Genomic DNA, 5,844 nt, shown 5'->3' on the forward strand with positions numbered 1-5,844 from the left:
TCAGTGGCATTAATTACATGATGTTGTGTAACCATCATCACTATTTCAAAATGTTTTTATCACCCCAAACACAATCTTTGTACCCATTAAGCAATAGATCCTCAGGCCCTCCTCCTCTCAGGCCTTAGTGACCTCTGATCCACTTCCTGTCCCTGTGAATCTGATGGCTCTGGTGCCTCACAGAAGTGGAATCACACAGTATTTGTCCTTTTCTGTCTGGCTAATTTCACTTAATGTTTTTAGGGTTCATCCATGTTGTAATATGTGTCAGAACCTCATTTCTTTTTATGGCTAAGTAATAGTCCATTGCGTGGCTATACCACTAAGTTGTCGTTTTGAAATGAAATGAATTGAAAAGGCAATAGTAGAGGGTAATCCTTTTTTAAAAAATGGCCTTTTTTGAAAAATTAAAAGTTGCCACCTTGCTTCTGTTCCTGGGAAGTGTTTTGAATCTTTACCTATCAATCAAAGCAAAGTCTGTGAGTCATGTTGCATCCTTTGTAATGTTCTAGTTCCTTCTGGCACCATCACAAATGGTTTGTAACGGGTTTGGTTAGGCTCAAAGGATGCTTGCTGACAGCTGTCTTTTTTCCCTTATGCATATCTCTGGATAACATGGAGTTTTCCACCAGGAGAAATACCTACTCATTATTTCTTGGCAATAGAGCTTTCCAAGGAAGTGAAAGGGTGTTCTCCTGATGTGATGTAATGGCAAGACAGAGATGGGGACAAAGATGTACTCTACAGACACAGTGAACTATGGGAAGCAGTGAGACGAGGAGACCAGTTAGACTAGGCAGTGAGTCATCAGGCCCCAAGCGTGCTGTGTTTGCAGTGCTCCTAGCCAGCAGGACTGGGCCATAGGGCTTTTACTTATGAGGCCAGGGCTCTTCTACATGGAAGCAAGGTCAAAATAGAAAGTTTGCAGTATCCCACATCTGTGCATATGACAATAGAGGATCAGGCAGGTGACATCTGCGATCTTTAGTCACTTAGGTCTCCCTGGAGAAATTTAGCTTTTTATATTTTTAATGATTTTCCTAAAGTGGGTCTTAAGTCTTCCATCCCCACTGCTGAAAGTCCTTGCAGTTCCTCTCTCTGGAGGCTGGGATGAGTGAGGACTGTAAGAGTTGTAGATGTTTAACAGAGAATACACAGTGCAGTGCGTATTTATAACCACTCCTGGGTAGGAGACTCGCTGCCACCACCACAGTCCTGGATCGTGGAAAGAGACCCTGCAAATGCAATATTGCAGGTGTGGCTTAGGGTTAGAGAAGCAGTAGAAATAGAGGAAGCAGTGAAAGGGGAAGAATGTTTTCATAGGAAAACTGCAGGAGATGTATAAGAAGTTCCCTTACAGCTCATGTAGCCCAAGTCGAGGACTCTAAGCTCTAAGTTAAACATCTTGATCAAGTCACAGGAGTATCTTCTCCTGACATCTAGTCCATAGCTTTTCCTTTCGCAGCAAAGGAAGAGAGAGGCTAGTGGGAATGACAGGTTAAAAGAGTGGTGAGGTTGGTTTTGATTGGTTGTGTGACGAAAACATACTCAAAGGCCCCATTAAGAGCTACGTTTACCTGGATTTCAACAGGGTAAGGAAGCCACATTTTATATTTGTCAGTATTGATGCTATGTTCCTTCTGATACAAAGAAATTACTAGGAAATTGATTTTTTCTATCAATGTGGTAGTCAACGCCCAGCTCCCAAGGGTGTGTACATTCTCTTCCTCATCTGCTCACACGACAGGGCATTTATAACTCAACATAGTGCCTTATTTCCCTCTCGGAATTTTGATAAATTCTCCCCTATAGAATGACACCATTCTTGGCTCATTCAGACTCTAGCCCAGGGGTCGGCAAACTGCAGCTCGCGAACCACATGCGGCTCTTTGGGTACGTTCTGTCTCAAAAGTTTGCCTACCCCTGGAAGAGCCAATCCTGCTCCTCACAACAATTTAAAAATTATTTGAGAGCCATAAATGTATTTTTACATAATCATCACTATGTGAATAATATCCTTTAAAAATTTTATAAATGAAACCATGATAGTTTTATTTTCATTTTCAATTTTACTTCAGAGCCACATGTACGTACCCAAAGAGCCACATGTGGCTTGTGAGCCGTTGTTTGCTGACCCCTGGTGGCTAATCCATCTCAAAAGTTTGCCGACCCCTGCTCTAGAGGAACCCAGTAAGAAATGATCAATTATCACTCCAAGTTGTTTAAAGATACCTTGACTCTATGGGATTGAGGAAATGGCATGATAAAGAAAAACTAGTCTAATGTTTAATTGTTCCTTTGCATCATCTTATTGCATTGTGTACGTGACTTGGGGGAACGCTCTTTGTTTTTATCAAGGTGAGAGACTGGCAGAGGGGATGAGAGAAATTGGGAAAGAAAAGCAAGCCCACATTTACTGAGTGTCGACTGTCTGCCTGGCTTTCTATACGCTGGTGACTGGACCTTTGCAGTAGCCTAAGATGGAGTTGTTTTAGTCCATAGGTGAGGATGTTAGGATCAGGGAATCATGCACTTGGTTTTGATGCTTGGGATTTGATAACACTGTCTTCCGTCAGCAGGGATGTTCATGGACAAATACACCTATGTCCACTTGTCACAGTTATTGGAGAATCCTGTTGAAGTATGATTGTATAGCTAGGATATTTCGTCGTTCTTTCCCCACACCTTTTAAGGATCTGAGAGGGGCTTTCTCTGGCACCTAAAATGGTGCCTCCAGTGTCTTCGCCCTGTATTTTGTCTTCCTTTTCATCCTTGCATTAGCAACACCTGACATATATTTACTTATTTGTTGACTAACCGTTTCTTTTACTAGAAGGTAAGCTTCATGAGATGTGTGATGTAAGCTCCATGAGATCAGGACCTTTGTTCTGGTCAGCTCCTAAAAGAATGCCTGGTATATAGTTGGCCGAAATCACTAAATAGTTGATGGATTTGTTAATGCTAGAAGCATCCTAAGATTTGGCAGCTCAGAGGTCTGCATGGGTCTGGAGTAAAGAAAAAGGAGATTATTCACATAAAGAGAAATGTAAAAAAAGAAATGTATGGGCTGTGAAGAATAGACAAGAAAAAAAAAAAGACATGGAGCCCCTCTCTCCAAAGTTTTCAGTTCAGTGCACAGGATACCATTCCTGTGTTTTACACATGAAAACGTGTGATGTGCCATCTCCTTCACCCAATAGTTATACTAAAAAGGGAATTGAAAATCAGGGTAAAAATGCAGGTGCTTTCCCATTTAAGCATCCGTCTAAAAAGAGCCCAGAGTGGCAGCTTTCCTGTCCCACCACCATTCTGCAGTCTGTGCCTGAATTATGACATTTTGGGGAAACACAGCTAAAGAGAAGTTAAAACGGAAGTAGCTGTGCTTCCGATTGCTTCTCATGTGCTGAGCATGGATGACGTGACCAGCAGGACGCAAACACTGGGAAGCTGTCGCGTTGCTAGATTCTGGGGGAGGGTGCTGTTCACACTCAAGGGCTTTCTGCCGGGCAGAGTGCTGTGACACAGTGGCAGGAGGGCTGCCTGGGAATCTGCTTGTGACAGGCCTACCTTCAAGGCATGAGGAGGAGAGCAAGAGAACCATGGGACAACTGGGAACTCTTCAACAGAGTCCCGTTGGCCTCTGTGGCTTTTTAGTAACCATGGGGCTGATGATGGGTGAGGTCCATCTCTCTCCAAGGGCAGGGCTCGGCCTTGGTGTGGTGGTTGGAGGCGCCATGGTCAGGCCACACCAGGCCTCAGGGGAGACCATCCCAAGCCATTTACAGCGCGACTCTCTCCATTCCCCTCAGGCTGTTGGGTCATGAAACCTGTTTCCTACCCCCACTTTAAAGTTCTCTAGGGGAATTCTAATAATATCCAGAGGACATGCTGGGACCCAAGAAGAATCCGCTCTCGAAGTCCCCTTTGGGGGCTGGGGGTAAATCGAGGTTTGGGTAAAATTCTCAATGTGTAAAGAGAGTACCGTATTTCCCCATTTATAAAACACTCCCATGTATAAGACACACCTTAATTTTGGGGCCCAAAATTAAAAAAAAATGTATATATATATATATATATATATATATATTAAGATTTTTTATTGGGGAATTGGGGGAAGGGGAACAGACAAGTTGCTATCCTTTTGTTCTTCAGTCTAGTTGTGGAGGATGTTGCTTCACTGGCCCAAGCTGACACCATCATTGCGCTCTTCCTGGGCGAGGCAGATCAGTCGCCGGCTTCTGGACGGCCGCTCACTGCGGCTGCTGGCCGCTCACGCTGGCTGCTGGCTGCTCATGCTGGCTGCTGGCTACACACGGTAGCCCATGGCAACCCACCTGCCGTTGCCGGCGACTCAGCTCCAGGTCAAGCTGTTGTTCAGCATCTTAGCGCCACTCGGCCAGCCTGAACTCAAGTTTTATTCATCATAAAATTCATACAACTCCTCATCACTGTCAAACACTCCCAACCATTAGCTTGTCCTCATCTGTGTCTGATGACAAATCACTGTCTTCATATATTGCCTCGTCCTCAGTTCCATCTATGGCATTTGAAATGCCACACTTCTTAAATAACTTGACAATGATCTACAACCACTGTATAAGATGCACCCAGTTTTTAGACCCCAAATTTTTCAAAAAAGGGTGCGTCTTATACATGGGGGAAATACGGTAAATAGAAATTCTCCTCACATAGCTTGGGGCCCTATAAAAAACGTTTGCATAATTAAGGCAATGAGTGTAACATTCAAGAACCACTCAAACCTTCACCAAATATTTACTGAGTATCTCTCATGTACCTGACATTCTTCTAGAATGCTTAGAATAGACTAGTGAACAAAAAAGACAAAGATCCCTGACTTCATGTAACATCTCTTAGAGAACAAAATCTTCTGAAGGAAAGGAAGAAATTTTAAACAGTATCTGCTCTGCTGTTCTTTCAAAAAAACAAAAAACAAAAACCAAAAAACAAAACCCAATGTAAAAGGATTCCATAGCTTAGCTATTCCACTTGAGTCATACGAATATACCCTCAGGAAACGTTCCACAGACGCACAAGGAGATAAGTCACAGTGCTGTTCATGAAACTCGTTCATGATGGGGAACATTGCAAACAATCTAAGTGTCTCTAGAGGAAAGGGTAGATAAATGTGGTTTGTTTATTGTAGAGCACTCAAGCATAGTGGGTCAGCTGTAGCTCTGGAGCCAGGAGCCTGGTTTTAATCCAGCTGTACCACTCACTCGTCTCCTCCCACCCCCAGCTTTATTGAGATCTAACTGACATATAACATTGAGTAAGTTTAAGGTGTGCAATGTGTTGATTTGCTACACTTATATATTGCAAAATGTTTACCATAATAGCTTAGCTAATACCTCCATTGTGTCACATATTACCATTAGTTTTCTGTGGTGAGAGCATTTGAGATCTGTCTTAGCAACTTTCAATTATATAATGCAGTATAACAACAGTCACCATGCTGTACATTAGATCCCCAGAACTTATCTATTTGTAAACAAACATTTGTACCCTTTGACCAACATCTCCCCATTTCCCCCCACCACCAAGCCCTGGCAACCACCATTCTACTCTGCTTCTATGAGTTCATTTTTTAAGATGCCATGTATAAGTGAGAGCACACAGTATTTGTCTTTCTTTATCTGACTTATCTCACTTAGCACAATGCCATTAAGGTCCATCCATGTTGTTGCAAATGGCAGGATTCCTTCTTTCTCATGGCTGAATAGTATTTCATTACCGTATTTGCCGGCGTATAAGACGATTTTTTGGTCCTGAAAAATATGCCTCCAAGTGGGGGGTCGTCTTATACGCCAGGTACACTTCAGATAG

The 5,844-nt window shown here is 42.9% G+C and overlaps 1 protein-coding gene across 4 annotated transcripts in view; it reads left to right on the plus strand.

The window, feature by feature from the left end:
• N4BP2L1 (NEDD4 binding protein 2 like 1) overlaps positions 1-5,844 on the plus strand; it is a 32,653-nt gene that overhangs the window by 4,994 nt on the left and 21,815 nt on the right. The window lies entirely within an intron of this gene.

The sequence above is a fragment of the Hipposideros armiger genome, unplaced genomic scaffold, assembly GCF_001890085.2.
Source record: "Hipposideros armiger isolate ML-2016 unplaced genomic scaffold, ASM189008v1 scaffold_178, whole genome shotgun sequence".
NCBI classification, from domain to species: Eukaryota; Metazoa; Chordata; class Mammalia; order Chiroptera; family Hipposideridae; genus Hipposideros; species Hipposideros armiger.